General features: G+C 35.7%; 1 protein-coding gene and 1 non-coding gene across 3 annotated transcripts in view; one reads left to right on the top strand and one right to left on the bottom strand.

Moving 5' to 3' along the window:
* SATB2 (SATB homeobox 2) overlaps positions 1-18,387 on the bottom strand; it is a 182,293-nt gene that overhangs the window by 108,507 nt on the left and 55,399 nt on the right. The gene's annotated exons all lie outside the window — the stretch shown is intronic.
* Positions 11,443-11,546, top strand: LOC142872460 (small nucleolar RNA U13). The gene has a single exon (XR_012920717.1). It is a non-coding gene; the product is annotated as a small nucleolar RNA U13 (small nucleolar RNA).

The following is an 18,387-nucleotide window of genomic DNA, read 5'->3' on the forward strand; positions in this document are numbered from 1 at the left end:
TGGGGACAGAAGTCAGAGGTACAGGAGGGGTCACTGACTAGAAAGGGACATAAGGGGCCTTTCTTGTTTGGGCTGGCGTTTGCATGGGTATAAAAATTGTCAAAATTCATCCCACCAAACACTTAATATGCATAAATTTTATTTTATGCAAACTATGCCTCCATTTAAAAAAACTAGAGGGGGAGGAATCTCTACAGGAAGTAATAGACAAATCACTCTACTGGAAATAGTAATCTCCATTTAGGTAAATTCTCTCCCCACCTTGATGAGCCGGAAGGAGACTTGTTTGGGCTAGAATTAGACACACACAGGTGTTTCCACAACACTTAATACCTCCACACAGAGCAGCTGCTACAGGTTGGTTTCTACATCTTGGAAGAGAGCTGTTGACGTATGCTATTTTCTCAGGCGATGGGAGATGGTGCTTGTTTTTACTTTTTTGCACTGTATTGACTAACCTGCATGGTCCCAGAAATCATGTTTTTTGCCCAACTAATTATTAAGGTGTTCAGGTGCAAGATCTGCTAGGAGAGCTATGCCCAGAAGGCCACTCTCCCTCAGCCAAGAAGGGACTTGCAGTAACTCTTTTTAACAGGCATTTTCTCCAAACAGGGTCTCCGTCTAATGTACTATATCAATCCCTTTTGGAAACATTCCTTAGAATAGTCCTCCCCTCCCCTGACATAAAATAGACAAAAATATTACTTGGAATAGTAGTCAAGTGTTAATTGAGGAAATCAAATTGGGAAGCAGTATACGACAGTCACTAAGAATGCCAGGCCTTCCAGTCAAACTGCCTCCGTTCCCATTCTGGCTTCACCACCTACTAATTATGTGACCCTAGCAAGTTATTTAATTTCTCCACACCTCAATCCTCTCATCTGTAAATTGGAACAATAAGAGTATTGACCTTATAAAAAACATTGTGTAGATTAAATGTAAAACTTTTAGTACAGAGCCTGGATATAATTTGATCTCAACAAATGTTTAGTCATTATTTAAAGACCTTTTTAATGCTTCTTAAAAAGAAGATATAGTTGATTTCAAAAAATACTTACTCAAGGAATTTTTTATGACCTCATTAGCTTTTCAATCTTCAGTCATGTGCCTGTAAATAGCCCTCATTTATTTTTGATCACAAAGGAGGACTGTACATCAATATGGCCCATCTTTTTTATACCCCTCGTTCATCTCTTCCATCCTTACTCCTCAGTGGCTCCCTTACTTTTACCTACTAGTAGGCTCAGATCGCCTCTACTTTAAAACAAATGAAAACATCATGACAATCTGTTTCCTCAGTCTCTTATTTTTTGTCTCACTAAACCTACTATAAGCATACCTCCGATGTCCCCATCGGTCCTCTACCCAAGGATATCTAGCTTCAACTTTTTCCATGAGGAAATGGAAGTTTGGGTTTCCTTGAGTAGCCAAGGTAACATCACTAGCAAGCAGCAGAGTTGAGATTCACTTCGAAGACCGTGCTCTCACTCTTGTTATCCTGTTAGTTATACTGCCTCAAGTGTGTGGCACACCAGAAGAAAAGAGTAGAGAGAAGCTTGGTTACAAGTCTTGGAAGGCCTTGAATGCCTGACTCAGTCGTACACTATATCGGTCCAAAGTTAGGAGTAAAGTCTGGAGTCAGAGGTGAATTTATGTCCAGCCTTCTCTGCTTGTCAGCTGTGAGGCTTTGGGCAAGTTGTTTAATCACTTCTAGGGTCAGTTTTCCTACCTGAAAATGGGGATAATAAAAATGCCTACCCTTTAGGGTTATTATGAGGCCTTAAATGAGAATGCGACTTTAGCACTAGGATTGTTACATAAAAAGTGCTCAGTAAAAGTTAGGGGAAAATAGACCCCTTCAAATTTAGACTTAACACCATCAAAACAAGGCTTTAAGAGATTAACCAATAAAGGTTAAGTATCCCTTATCTGAAATGCTTGAAGAACTAGAAATGTTTCAGTTTTCAAATTTTTTCAGATTTTGAAATCATTGAATTATACTTACTTCCAAAATCTAAAATGTTCCAGTATCTCCACTGAGTCAGCACTCAAACATTCTCAGATTTTGGAGCATTTCAGATTTTGGATTTTCAGATTTGGGATGCCCAACCTGTATTGGAACACAGGGGGATTAAAAAAGGGAAGCATTCTGAGGGGAGAAAAAAAGAGCTGAAATAATTCAGGCAGGTGTGTCTCATTACAACTATAAGTAACAGCCTCTTGCTGGCTTCTAAGAAGGGATACAGATCCCACCAAATGCTATAGTGCAGTGAAGGAGGATGCAGAGGAAAGAACAGGTCATATGCCCTTTGGGGACAATATCACAGCACTGGAGAAATCTCAATACTAATGGCATGACTTAAATATACAGATGTTATTTCTAACACTCATACTCTCTAAGTAGGTTTTGTAGCCCCAATTTGAAAAATAAGAAAAAACTAATGATTAAAATAGAAAGCATTAGACAGTCATGCACACACATACACACACACACCCTGAGCCCAGCCAGGCACATAGTAGATGCTTAGTACATAGCAATTCCCATGCCTTCTCTGAACACATATATCACACTCTCACTCTGCCTGGTGTATGGATTCCTAATATTCACTTCTAGAAATCTAATACATTGCTCAAATTTTGCCCTGGGAATAATTATAATCCTGATCAACCTACCTAAAATAACTCCGTACAACCCTGCACAATAAATATGCTTATGTGTCTTATAAGAAACTGATGTTATCACAATATCCCTTACAGTATGCATGTTACCTTACAGTTGGCAAAGTGTTTTATACAACCATTTATTCATCCTTATGAAGACAGCAGGGAGTCAACATCCTACCTGGACAGGAGCTGAAAAGCAAAGGACGGTGACTTTCCTAGGATATCAGTAGATGACAGCCAGGACTAGAACCTGGGCTTCCTTTTGCAAGTTTTTGAACTACTGGACCAATATCCCTTCTACTCAGCTCTGCTAATGCTGCCCTGAGGATGTGCCCATGTGCCAGTGCTCTACCACACAATGGGCCCCTGGAGAGCAGGGGCTCATCCACAGTCACACATCAGGCAGGGGCTTGACATTTAATGTTAAACAAAGGAACAAATGAGCAAACAGGTGACAAGCCCAGAAGACTGAGAGCCAGCTACACTTGGGATTTCTCTAGAAAAAGTAGTTGCCCACAACAGTGCTATTTCAAATGTAAACATTGTTTCCCAAATCATCTTTATTATTTCCAAGGAATTTATCATCTGCAAACATTTAGAAAATGTCTGGTGTTGAAGACTATTACAGATGCAGTTTCAAGGTCTTTGAGTCACAAATTATGGGCCTTTATTTTGGGGCTGAAATTCATACAAATGTTAACATGATTGAATTGAGCACAATATAAATAAAACTGTTTATATCCAGACAAAACTGTTCACTAAAATATAGAGTACCAATTCACTCATTGTGTAATGTGTTCAGACCAAATAACAAAATGCAATTGTAGGTAAATTTCCCATTAGTGACATAAAATTAGGTTTGGAATGGAGGCAATTTTTGTCTAAAATTAAAAAGATGCAATAATGGAAACCAGTTTTTTTCTCTCTCAATGCAGTATTCTGCCAGAGTCAAAGAGTTGACATTTCACAAAAAGAAATATCAATAGTTTGCATTCATATGTTTTTTGTATTTTTATCACTTTGCAATCTACCTCAAAAAAACAAATACTATTCTTAGTAAATGCATAATTTATATCTTCAGTGTTATCTGCTTCTAATTATGTGAAAACAGGGAGGCCAAGCCAGGGGGATCATCTGAGGTCAGGAGTTCGAGACCAGCCTGAGCAAGAGTGAGACAGTATCTCTACTAAAAAATAGAAAAACATTAGCCGGGCAAATAAAAATAGGAAAAATCAGCTAGGCATGATGTTACGTGCCTGTAGTCCTGGCTACTCAGGAGGTTGAGGCAGGAGGATTGCTTAAGCCTAGGGGTTTGAGGTTGCTGGGTGCTAGGCTGACACCACGGCACTCTAGTCTGGCAACAGAGTGAGAATCTGTTTCCAAAAAAAGAAAAAAGAAAGTAAACACAAAAGAGTGGTGATAATGCACATTATAACTGATCAATATTTGATTCACACTTTTAGAAAGTCAGTTACCTCTGAGGATAAAATAAAATGTAGTGATAATACAATATAATCAATGGAACATTAGAAGCGTTTATATTAAGCACAGATCATTCATTCATTCAATAAATTTTTCCTGTATGTCTCCAGCATAAGTCACTAAGATGAAAAGATAACCCAATACACACTGTCTCTATAATTATGGAGCTCAAAATTAACCAGGGAAGCTTATTACTGCTAAACACATAACTAAGTGAAACCACTCCTTGACTAAACCAAGATGATAGCTCTTATCCCCTGTACATCAAATATGAGAAATATTTACTTCATAAAGGCCTACAACAGATCAGCTGTAAAGTATATAAGAACAGTTCTCACAGTTTGCAGTGGCATGTAGATAGGTGCTGATAAACTAGGTATATATTGGATATACTGCAGAATAAAGCACACTAATCAATCTGTGAAACAGATATATGCAACCCAGTAAGATATTAGTAGTATTATCATAATGCAGCTTGATGGCTAATTTTCTTTTATCCCAGGTGCATTTTAACATTAATTTTAAAAGCAAAGTGAAAACTCAGCCTGGGAAAAAATGAGACATTAGCTTTAATATCCAAAGGCTGGGGTTTATATGTCTCATAACTCCCTGGAAAAGAGCTCAACAAAAGAGTGTCAATAAAAACCCCAGCCTCAAAATAACTAAGCCTTGGGGCTTCTGGTTCTCGGCATTATTTCCACAATATACCAACTGCTGATGAGGCTTCTTGTAAAAATAGGAGAACTCATGACATTGATTGCATCTGTTTATCCTCCTCAGAGTGGTCTTGTCTTTATGCTATAGCATATAATTTTCTGTTGTTCAGCTACGCTTTGTTAAAGAAATTAAAAACTGTCTGTCCTATATAATAAGAACATAGAATTATTTATCCATAAATCAGTTCACAGGAAATCACTACCCAGCAGTATATAATAACTCAGCCTGTGTTTCTAACCTGTGGCCTGACTGTGGTATATCATCAAACTGTAGCAGTAAAAAGGCATAAATTGTAGTTATTATTGCTAAATCTGTGTTGAGCATGACTTTTCAATAAGAGGAAAAAAGACAAAACAGAAATGGTTTTTGAAGTATACATATTTTCCTTTTTAATGCACAGCTTAGCAGAAGCTGGGGTACCCCAATTCAACTTATTGAAATAAACCAAACTCTTCTACACCTTCTTCTTTGATTTTAAAGAGTCTCTCTATTTCAAACGGCTTGCTTGCATTGGGGTAAAAGTAAATGGAAAATGAAATAGCATTCTGTGGGCATCTTGCATTATTCAAGTGCCTTTATAATTTACACAAATTAATGAAACCTCACAACATACTTGTCTGAGAGCCTACAATGTACTTAATCTTGCATTTATCACAATACAAAAGGAAACACCAGACAAAAATAAATAATTCAATGATTCAGAATAAATGTTGAAGCTATTCTGTTATATAAATTTATCTAAAAATCAACAGACGTGTGTATGGATGGGCGCACGTGCACACACACACACACACACACACTTTGAACGCACTGGTTCCTTCCCCACAGATAACTCCTCTACTTGCAACAATTAAGATATTATTGATAAACCCAAATGAGGTAGTTTTTCTGAGATCCGACAAGATCAGGCGTGCTCAGGATGATATGGCCATAGACAGGTAATTTTTAACTCTTTTAGAATACTAATTTTTATTTTTAAATCCTATGAGTATTTTTCAGGGGAAATTATCAAGATTATTAGTATTTAAAAACTCAAAATTAATTTTAGAGTGCATTCTGAATAAACTATACTGATATACAGCTGCCTGTAACCCTTTTTTGAGTTGACTAACCCCTTATACTACAGAAATGTTTCATTTAAAAAATATATACAGTACCATTTGGTGCCTTGTAATTCTATACATGGCTTTTACATTTTGCGGCATAAAGATTTTGTCTCATGTAATAGATGCTGCTTCACATTTGGGAAACGTTATGTTACAACCCTGACTTATATTAGATTATTTAATATAAGCACTAAGTAACTAGACTAAATTAATAAAGACCTTACTGAAACAAAAAAAAAAAAACAGGGAGAAAGAGAGAGAACAAAATTATTCCACAAATTAAATAAAACTTTCTGAAGTTGGTATTTTAGAAACCTTTATTTAATTTTCAAAATTCCAATTCTTCTGAAAAACAGCCAAAATATTGGTCAGCATATGAAAAAAATATGGTTGGTGTTTAGTTATTTATTTCATAAGAGTGTCATTTAAAACTATTACATGGAGAAATAGGACAAATGAGAAAGAAAAGTGCTATGAGAAATTACTTGAGATCAATTCTAAACTTCTGTCACTGGTTAAAAACTATTTCATCTGGTATATATTTTCTTATTATTCTAAGTTTAATCATTATCTAAAAGAGTCTTAAATTAAAGGACTAATTTTGGCAGGTAACACAAATAAGCTTCTCTCTTTTTTTCCCCCTTCCTTTCTACTCAGAAACACATCTGCATCCAAGAGATTTCCTCCTAACATTTACCCTCTGAAATATCTTCAATAATTAAAGACACAGAGAGAAAAGCATACTTTTGTAAACAAACTTCACTACATTCTAGCAGATGCTATTCATGATTTACGTTTAGCCAGTGTTTCTGCATCCTCTGGGTTAAGAAGTATCCACTGAAGATATAAAAATACAGTTGCCTCACATATTTCCCATCCTAATTAATTACATGTATTCTTTTCAGATGGGAACTGAAGTGTTACAATAGGTTCATCTGAGGACCTGGCCTTCCAGGTACTCTATCACTGGCTCAACACCCTTGGAAACCTATCAATCGCATGCTCCCAATCATATATTCCAGAATTATCCTTCAGGCGTACTCCGTTTCCTATAATTTAGAATTACGTAATACCTAATCTTAAGGGCAATATTATGATAACATGTAGATTACCAAAGAAAATGCTGCCACATAATATGAAGGCAAAAGTATAACTCGTTAATGTTGTACACTTCTATTCATGTTCCAACTAACCTGATTTCATAGTAATTCCTTAAGAAACTACAAGACGTGGAAACAACTATGGCTATAACTCGTAAAAGTGGCAATGTTCATATATGTATGTAACAGGTACATTTTCATATATACTTTGTTATAAACTTAACAATGTATATGGTTTTCAAGTTTCAGCTATTTTACATTCAAAGATGTTCTGACAGTTCCTTGATTTATATTATTTTGCAGATGTCATATTTAAAAGCTCAAACCAAACTTTAAAAAATACCACTACAGTTTTAATGGCTATAAGAGAAACCAAGGGTCCAATACATAGAAGGTGCTCTCTTAGTAGCCAAATGCTTCTTGAATTGAATCAAAGGCATACTTATAGTCATAACACACATGGTGATGAATAATGACAATGGCCAATTTGAGCCTCGTAAAATATTCAACCATGTCAGAAAAATGTCACAAGAATCAATAGACAACTGAACTGTGTAAGAGACTTAGAAATTACTCCTAATGGAACGTCTAGTTATCCTGTGGCAGGTGGACCAGACAGGGACGATTTGGAAGAAAGCGGATGGTCAGAAGTGGATCCTTTTTCCCAAGAATTTTCAGATTAGTAGTCAGATGAAGTGAATGGGTTCCAAAGTCATCCTTAGAGAAGCCATGTGCACCATCCTGGCCTCTGAAACAAAGCTTCAGGGATAGATACTAGGACATGCTAACAGTAAGTCAGGTTTGGGAATCTCTGATCAACGTGCTGGGGAAAAAGCAAGGAACTTGAGCACTGAGATCAATCCAATGATTCTACTCCAGAGAAGAGCAGGAAACCAAAAAAACCCAGACTCCTTTTATCTAATTCACCAGCAAATATTCTCATTACTGTCAAGTAGGGTACTCAAAGAGAAAAAGGAACATTATGGCATGTCAGAAGGAATATAGGGTTGGGGTATATTTTAACTGTGCTATGTTTCTTTTTAAGTATGAAGGATTTGTCATGGGCTGAACCAGCAATACCCAAAGGGAGAAAATTACAAATAACTTGTTTTCACAACCCTAGCTACAGCCCCAACAGCATGAGGATGCCTAAAATACAGAGAGGTATATGATGGGCCCGTATAAGAAAGCCATTTTGTTGGAAGAACAGCAGGCTGGAAATCTAGAGGTCAGGTTTTGATCTTGGAACTGCACCCCATTGGCTGTAGTTCTGCACCTGTGGGCAACTCACTTAACCTCTCTGGGCCCCTATTTTTTTTCTATAAAATGGAGATTTAAAACCAAAAACAAAGTAAAGCAAACCAACAAAAAACTCCCCTGCCTGAATCACAAGATGGTAATTATAATTAAATAACATGAGTTAAAGTGCACTGAAAATTATAAAGTGCTATATAAACATACGTCGGCATGCATGAATTATAAGTTAACATAAAAGAGGTAAGCAGTACATTTTTAAAGATGTTTTTAAGAAAAAGTCGCCTTTACTTAAAAGCAAAAACTTGAATCTTTTAAAATGTCACTGGCTATACAGCAAGTCATCTGAAATAATCCAAAGATAATGGGCTTGGAAATTTGTCCTATCTTGGTGATTAGGGCCATTTACTCTCTTTTGCCATCTTTAGGAGGGCCTGAAATCTTAGAGAAGGCATCCGGAGCTGCATTTCACCACCCGCTGTCCACTACAAAGGATCCCAGAGATCCTTTACACTTGTAAACATCTGGCATCTCTATTCCTCACTAGACTGTAAGTTCCACACACAGCACAGTGCCTGGCAGATGGTAGAGGCTCAAAGAGGAAAGGAGGGAAGGAAGGAGTGAAGGGAAGAAGGGAGGAATGGAGGGAGGAGGGAGGGAGGGAAGGGAAAAGGAAGGGGAGGGGGTTGGTTCACTTTGCCATAGCACACAGGCAGCACCAGCCTACTTTGCAGATATGCCTTGTGCTCCCTACCCAGACTCTGTCCCAGCATCCTGCCAACCCTGAACAAATAGAAAATTGAGGCCGGGTGCAGTGGTTCACGCCGGTAATCCTAGCACTCTGGGAGGCCGAGCCTGGTAGATCATTCAAGATCAGGAGTTCAAGACCAGCCTGAGCAAGAGCAAGACCCTGTCTCTAATAAAAATAGAAATTGGCCAATTAAATATATACAGAAAAAATTAGCTGGGCATGGTGGCGCATGCCTGTAGTCCCAGCTACTTTGGAGGCTGAGGCAGAAGGATCGCTTGAGCCCAGGAGTTGGAGGTTGCTGTGAGCTAAGGTGATGCCACTGCACTCTAGCCCACGCAATAAAGTGAGACTCTGTCTCAAAAAAAAGGAAAAGAAAAGAAAAGAAAATTGAGCTCCCATACTATTGGCAGCCTAGACATCCAGGAAGACCAGCATAAGAGATGTTCTAGACAAAAGATAAAAGCACAGAGAAAACCTCCAGTTGCTGAAGCCCTCAAAGCAAATCACCTTGTGGAATTCACTCAACCCCCAGAGACTCAGCAATGATCTCCACAGCCCCTTGCAGGTCTGACATTCTAGATTAACACATTGACTGTCACACTACAAAAAAAAAAAAAAAAAAAAAAAAAATTTCCCCAGGGCCATGGTGTTTTACTATGAAAATAGTAATTATGAAATAGTAATAATGAAAACTTCAGAAACAAAATGATCTTTTTTAATTTAATGAGAAATTTGTTATTTTTTTATTGTTTTCTCTGTGTAAGCTATAAGCAACTTGAAAAATAGCTCTTGCAGCTCTGAAGGTCAAGAGACATATGAGTTACATATGCTTCTTGAGGCCAGGGCTCAAAACTACCATGAGTTAAATACAACTCACATGGCAGTTAATGTGTTAAAATGATGCCCAAATACTTTTGGGCCCAATAATTGAGGCTTTGATTATTGTCATTTTAAAAATACATTAAGCCTTCAAAGCTGTGAAAATAAACTTAACATTGAATTGGTAGATTGATTTTTCTTTCATTAAAATTCTACTTTTCTGAAAAAAAAATAATGGCAAGCACCCAGCTTTGTGTTTCTCAGGGAGGGCTCATTTTTAAACTTTCAAAGTATAGTAAACAACTTCTAAATTCAGGATAATTGAAGGTCTGCCAGTTGGTGAGCAAAACAATGGCTTTCATATCAACCAAAAAAGGGAACATGGCTCAATCAGGTTTTTTTTTTACTTGACTATCATTCTGCCAACAGCACTTCTTACTAAAATAACAAAAGCTGCTACCTACAGACTACTTATGGACTCCTACCTGAATAATATAATTGTGTTCATTAGTTCTTTACATAAAAACTATTAGCTAAGAGTAACTTTCCCAAAGATCCTTTTATGTTAATAAAAGGCAATAACACGATAATTAGGACAAGCAAGACACTTTCAGATCAATTTTGCATTTCCATTGCACCAAAGAGAATAAACTGTTTATATGCCTCCACAAAAGTAAGTAATTTGCTCTCCTTATAAATGTATCTGTACATGGCCAACTAAGTCCCTAGCATAACCCACATATGTAAATAAACCTAATTCATTTAGGATGTATGATAATAAACATTAGAAGGAAGGTACAGAAATCTCAAAATCATCTAAATTGAAATACTAATAAATTTCTCAGGAATAACTGACATACAAAGACCCTAAAAATGTCAATAAGATATACTTTTATTGAAGGCTTTAAAATAAAAAAACTGGTAAGGAAGATGAGAAGGTGACAGGAGTTATATGAAAGCTAATACTGTAGATTTCTATTGTGCTCTATTAGGCAAAAAAAATGCAAAGGGGCCCTTCAAGAGCTTATATGTTATGTGGATTTTTGTTTAATTAAACTATCCTTAAAATTACTTGAGTGGTGTTTCATTTTGATTCTAATATCAAACCATCACCAACTTCCTACCTCTAAAAGGAAGGAAAGTCACAAATCTCAAAACTATATTAGATCACTCAGGTCACTAAGTTAAATGAGCAAAAAAAGTGGAGGATGATCTGTTTAATCGCACTTTTGTGTTACTATTTTATATTGTTTTGCTTTTGTTGTTGTTTTAACATATACCTTCTATAATACATGGGGTGGACAGACAGCACATAAAATATTTACTACAAGAAGACTGATTTTCATGATATCTAATTTTTTAAACACTGATGATACATTAGTAGGCTCAAATTTGCCTCTACCCAGTTTTAGGTGTTCAATAAATGTTTTACCATAATCACTTTAATGATCAAGAAACTGGGTATTATTTTAAGCTTACTGTGATATTGCTACATTGCTACACTAGAAAAAGTAGTTAACCAAGTTGTCCAATACCACCTTAAAATTAGATCCTTTTGTAGTTCATAAGCGTGATGATTGGGTTTTCATGCACATGCGTGAGATATGCCTCCCTCAAACCTTGTGACGACATCAGCACCTTACCAGTCTGATGTTAAAAAAAAAAAAAACATTAATTTGTACCAGAAACAAAGAGCAAGTCATTAATTTTTAAGTTATGATATAACACTCTTCAGTATGACTCATAGTATGTTAAATTTACATAAGTTAAAATGCCCATGGACATTTATTTATCATTTTAGGTTCTTATACACTTAGATACATCTCAAGACCAGTCAAAATCAACCAAAGACTACCTCATTCATTTGAATTACCCTAGCCCGGTGTCTAACACTTAGTAGAGGATCAAAAAACTTGTTCGTACAATAATGTTGTCAGCCAGGCACAGTGGCTTATACCTATAATCCTAGCACTCTGGGAGGTCTATATGGGAGGATTGCTTAAACTCAGGAATTCAAGACCTCCCTCAGCAAGAGTAAGATCCTGTATCTACTAAAAAATAAAATAAAAATAAAGAAAGAAAGAAAAATAATGTTGAAACATGATTATGTTCTAAGAACTATATGAATCCAAAAATGATTGCAAATTTCCTCCCCAATCACATCTATGTTATATATAATTTTCATACTTAATTTGTACTTGGCCAAATAAAGTAAAGAAATAAGAAACAAAAGCTTTGCAGTTCTTGCTACCAAATTACTTGATGACACAAAATATTAAGTTGGGGTGGTGCATGTAATAATGCTTAAAATAAACCAGAATGGGGGTCCTAAAAAAATCTTTTATTCATTCATAAACCATTCCATGTGAAGCAAACCCATATAAAGGAATTTCCCTGGTATTTTGAGCACTGCTACTTCTCTCTCTGGTCTATCCATGATGATGTAGAATATGTCAACTATTAAATATGTTTCTTGCCCCTCCATGGCCAAGAAATAACTTGAGTTACAAAATGACTTCACATGAGCTATTGCTCATGTTAAATATCCAGTAATGTTCAACATGGGCTAGATTTAGGCAACTGACAAAGTAGACTGTACTTTCTATAACTCCTCATGCACCCAAACCTGGAGATAGGGACCCAATTTTGTCTCTTTGAACTTCCAATCCCTGCTCAGTTTATACAAACCTTTTATTCTTTTCCCACAAAATAAAATTACTAATACCAAATATTGTTTTAAAATGTGCTCTAACAAAGTCCTAAGAGATGCTTGAGACTTCCATATGTGCTGTCTCTATTATCTTTTTGGAAGATAATTAATGGTTCAGAGGGAGCACTCAAAATACCTGTTGGAATAATCCAAAAATTCAACTGACCAGAATGGGTATCCTTGCAAAAACATTCATTCTGGATAATTTAAAAATATTTGGTTTTGCAAATGTAAGGCCTACAGATGTAGTTTACAAAAATGACAATAGCATTCTGCATTTGGAATGCAGAAGAAACAGACTTCTCAAAGTAGTCACAGCACAAAGGGAAGTCACAGTCTAACTGGTCTCTGGAAACCCCAATGTCTTCAGGGGAAGCCAAGTGAAAATAGAAGAAATTATAAACACTGAGGGTAATCTGCCTCATCTACACACAGAGAAACTGCTCTGATATAACCTGACCCATGGTTACTAGTGAAAATAGCACCTTCCTTATTACCTTATTCCCAACAAATACATTTCTGTTTTAATGGAAAAGATTCTGGTTCACACTAATCAGACCCAACGGAAGGCCATATTAGCAATTTGGCAGGTGCCCGAGGGCCATACCTAATCTGCATAAAATGAAGCAGATTGCAGCCGCCCTCATCTTTTTTATTTTTAAACTGGTTTTTGAAGCGGAGCATACATAAAATCTCAGAGGGAGAGACAGGAGATGGTAGTGCATACATTTTCCTTCATCCCTTTATTTTCATTCTTTTTGTACAAACCATTTTCCTGAATGGCTATTTACCTAAACAAAGATAACAAAAAAGAAGGTACTAGGAAAAGGAGTAGGTAGTGATCACAATGTTAGAGAAAAAAAAGTCATATATTTTCATAGAACTTCATAATCCTCTATAATTTCAAATCAGTTTTAATTTTAAATTAATGTTTCTATATTTTGTGAAGACATGCTAAACGGAAATATATCTTGAATTAGGGAAAAGGCCACAGCTAGCAAAGATTCCATGACAAATAATTATTTGTACACCCATGATCTTCTAACAGAGGAAAACACTGTATTAAGTATCACTATTATCATCTTAATATTGACTTCTGCTGCTCACAGAATAAATTAAAGTGACCATACTCTTTATATGGTAGGAATTTATAATCAAAGTCAGTCAGTTCAAGCATGGGTGAATCTGAAAAATAAGACAACAATAATGAAAGGTGATTAATGCAAGTCACAAAATCTGGGAATAAAAGAAAAACCCACAAAAGTTAGCATGTATCAGATAATTTTTTTTAAATGGATTTAATGTAGACATGGAAGTCCCAAGAGAATACCATCAAGAAAGGATTTGGGGTTTTGTTGCTTGAGAAAGACATACAGAGATGCTTAGCAAGGTGCCATGGAACAAAAGGTAGTTATAAACATAATGGTTCCACCTTAGAGAAGCCATATTTTGAGTACATTCCCTACCTTGACAGGATAGATGGTAGAATTAACATCAAGAAATAGGAAATGCCTGGTGGTTTTGAAGAAAAAGATAAAAGGATCTTGAAGTTGTTCCATGGGGCAATGAGAAGTTAGTGCAGAGCATTAGGAAATGATTAAGAAATACCAATCTTTCAGTATCAACAAAAGGGCAGGCACATGTTTTCTAGAACCATGGAATCTGTATGATAGGAAACTGCTGAATCACCTGGGCCACAAAGAGACTTCAAGACTGTTTCAGTAGAGAGAAAAAAAGAGGATGAATGTTGGCAATCTTGAAAAAAACAATGGAATCTGAAGATAGGCAAAACAGAAAGGTGGGTGTGATACTGAAAAGTAGCAAATCATGTCACCCCAAAATATGCCATTTTGCATACTGATTATCTTGAGCTGAAGACAATTGAGAAGCAGATATAGATGCACATATTGATAAGATTTTGTTTGTTTTTCTCTTGTTAATCTGTCTTTTGTCAGTCACAATGGCCTCCACCTCAAAGGATTCTTGAAGGCATTAAATGAGGTAGTATGAATTCAGGTTCTCAGTAAATTCTAAACTGCTAACCAAACATAAACTGCTGCTATTACTGCTGACTTTTTATAAAGAGCAAACACAAGCTGGGCATAGTGGCTCACGCTTATAATCCTAGCACTTTGGGAGGCCCAGGAGGGAGGATTGCTTGAGGCCAGGAGTTTGAGACCAGCCTGGACAACATAGCAAGACCTCATCTCCACAAAAAACAAAAAAATTAGCCAGGCATGGTGGCGCAAACCTGTAGTCTCTACTCAGGAGGCTGAGGCAGGAAGATCATGTCAGCCCATATATTTGAAGTTGCAGTGAAATATGATAGCGCCACTGCACTCCAGCCTAGGCCAAAGAGCAACACCCTGTCTCAAAAAAAAAAAAAAAAGAAAAGAAAAAAGGAAAGAAAGAAAAAAAGAGTAAACCCAACAATAAAGAGTTAAAATGACTGATTCTTTGTTTAGAATCTTAGAGGGAAAAGGCATTATTTTCTGACAGTGAGTAAGAGGGACACTCCTAAAGAGCCAAGTAAATGTTCAAACAAATTGAATTTGAAGTGGTGATAAACAATCAATCTTTGAACTTTTAAAGATAAAGGTAAGATTTAACAAAGTAAGAGAAAATTTCATATTTAACCATCCAAAGACATATAACTAAGGATTCTTGGGAGTGGAGACCATTTTGCAATTTTTTGGTATATAGAGAAGCGGATAAAACTCCAGGTGATTGCAAAGACCCTGCATTTGTAAGTTCTAGACTATGTGTCAAATGCTTTGTTGTTAAAATAATTTTAACAAAAAAACCTATCATATAGATATGAGTGTCCCCATTTTCAATTAGGATAGTTAACTTGCCTAAGGTTAAAAGGATGTTAAATAGCAGACACTGGAATCCAAGTTTGCCTAATTCCAAAGCCCATATTCTTTCCCCCACAACAAGTTACCTCCTCTTCCCCTCTGAAGAACACCTGCTTAGCACTCAACACTCAAACAATACCTCCAGAGGGAACACACTTTTCCTATTCCTCTGAGAGAATTAATGTCACTGTACTTTGTATTTACTCATGAGGTAAACAGCTATACAACTGTTAGCATAAGAGAGACAGCCAATAAACATTCTGGCAAACGAATAAATGAAACTTAAATACTGTGCAGTTACCAGGGGAAAAAGTTTAAAATTAAAAAAAAAAAAAGAAACTTAAAGACTCCAAATTGCCATCAAGTAATTTGATCCCAATTCTTTCATGCTATTATTTTTATTAACTACCCTTATTCATTTATTAAGGATCAACTATGAGCCAGGCAGAGTTACTGTAGTTGTGGTCCCATTAATACATTTATGTATTATGCCATTTAATCTTCAAATTATTCCTATAAAGCAATAATTATTCCCATTGTACAGATGAAGAAACAGAAGCAGAAAAAAATTAAACAACTTCCTATAGCTGCTAATACTAATAATGGCAATAATAACAATGTCATGAAGTAAGTGCCTATTTGTACCAAGCACAGTGCTAGGATTTAATATACATTATCTCTTAATCTTCACAACAAATCAATAAGGTAAGTGTTATCATCTCATTTTGTAGATGAGAATACTAGTGGACAAAAAGGTTAAGCAGATTCTTAAGATTACACAGCTAACAAGCACCATCATTATTATCTAAATTCAGGTTTTTATGACTCCAAAGCCCACATTCTTTCTACTACATCAAGATTCCTTGTACTATATTATGTTGCCTAACTCTATTTTAAATATCTGAGATAAGCACTTAAGATAAAATAAATCTCAAATTGACTATTTAACCTAAATCTCAAATTGACTATTTAACCTATGGTTACATTCAATAAATAGGTCAGTAAGAATTAAAAGTAACATATATGGCAGGCAAAAAGAGGTCCAGGAATGTAGGCCTGATTCAATGAATTGAATCAGCTATATTTTGTTGGATCCCAAAATATTATGTATATCTTTTGAACATAAAAAGCTGTCTAACACAGCTAATATTTTTGTTTCTTTCCTTATAGTAAATCTATATATGTTATTTTTCATATAGAATGATAAACATTTTCCATGGCATTAATTTTTAATCACTTTCTAATGGTTGATGGTGAGTATGCTATAATTTACTTAAGTGTTCCATTTGTTTTAGAAATTTAAGTTGTTTAGAGTACTTTTTATTTTTGTGAATAACTCTTTAATAAATATCTTTGTATTTAGATGTCATTCTATGTTTTTGATTAATTAATTGGGGTAATGGACAATAATTAAAAGTCTGGATTCTATTCCCAGCTAATATTCTTTTCTAGATGTATCACTAAACTTTTTCATTCATTCATTCATTCTTTTAACATTGATGGAGTGTTCGCCTAGGCACTAGAAGTACAGGATGGTGAACAAGATAGACATGGTGCCTACACTCATAAAACTTAAGTCTACACAGTCTAACCAATAATCAAAGACACAATTAAAAATTTAAGAAGTGCTAGGAATGAAAATAATAGGATACCATGAGAAAGAATAATTAGGTAGTCAGGGAAAATGGCCCAAGGGATGCAAAAGAACCTGCTTTGCAAAGAGTGGTAAAGAAAGGGTGCTGGTAAGAACTTTGGAAAAGAATGTGTGATGGTCATAAAACAAAGTCTGGGCTGGGCTGGGCTGAGATATTCAAGGAAGGCCAGTGTGGTTGGGAGCAGGCTTTGCCGAGTAAGTGGTTGAGGATGAAGACCAGAACAGATGAGAAAGAGCCTTGCAGATCATGGCAAGTATTGAGATTTTACTTTAAATTAAACAGAAAACAGGGAAGGGTTTTAGGCCGATGAATGGCATTATTTAGCTTTTGTGTTTAAGTCTTCACTCAGGCTACTGAGGAATCTGACCTGAAGTAGATCAGGAGGGAAAGGCAGAGATGCCAGCTGGGAGGCTGTTGCAAAGGGTCAGGTGAGAAGGGATGGTAGCGTGGGCCAGGTAGAAGCAGTGGAGATGAAAAAAATTAAACACTTCCAAATCTTCCTCAATATTTGATCCATTATCACTGAGCCCCTTGGCATTGAAAAGTCAATTATATTGAGGGGAACATGAGAAAGTTTCAAAGGTACTAGAAATGCTCTATTTTCTATGCAGAATGGTGAGTATAAAACTCTTCTTTTGTTATTTATTAATACTAAACATATATATTACTTATATTCTTTTCAAGCATGGCATATTTCACAATAAAACATTTAATGATATCAATGCTATGAGTTTTAAATGACTTATATCTTAGAATACTCAGATGTAACAGTCTTGTAATTTCAGGCATGCTTTAAAAATTCCTCAGTTTGACCCTTACATCAGGATAATAAAGTTCTTCCCCAGCTCAAATCTAAAGAAACTGGTGATTTCTAATACTAGGTTAATTGCAAATAATGGAAAACTGTAAGTTAAACTTAAAATCTGAAATTTGACAATGTAACACCTTAAATGTCAGTGAAAATCAATCAGTGAATTTGTCAGCTGGGAATAGAATTGGGAATTGTCAGACTTTTAATTATTGTCCATTACCCCAATTAATTAATCAAAAACATAGAATGACATCTAAATACAAAGATATTTATTAAAGAGTTATTCACAAAAATAAAAAGTACTCTAAACAACTTAAATTTCTAAAACAAATGGAACACTTAAGTAAATTATAGCATACTCACACCATCAACCATTAGAAAGTGGTTAAAAATTAATGCCATGGAAAATGTTTATCATTTTATATGAAAAACAACATACATAGATTTACTATAAGGAAAG

This window comes from Microcebus murinus, chromosome 8 (genome assembly GCF_040939455.1).
Source record: "Microcebus murinus isolate Inina chromosome 8, M.murinus_Inina_mat1.0, whole genome shotgun sequence".
Classification (NCBI taxonomy): domain Eukaryota; kingdom Metazoa; phylum Chordata; class Mammalia; order Primates; family Cheirogaleidae; genus Microcebus; species Microcebus murinus.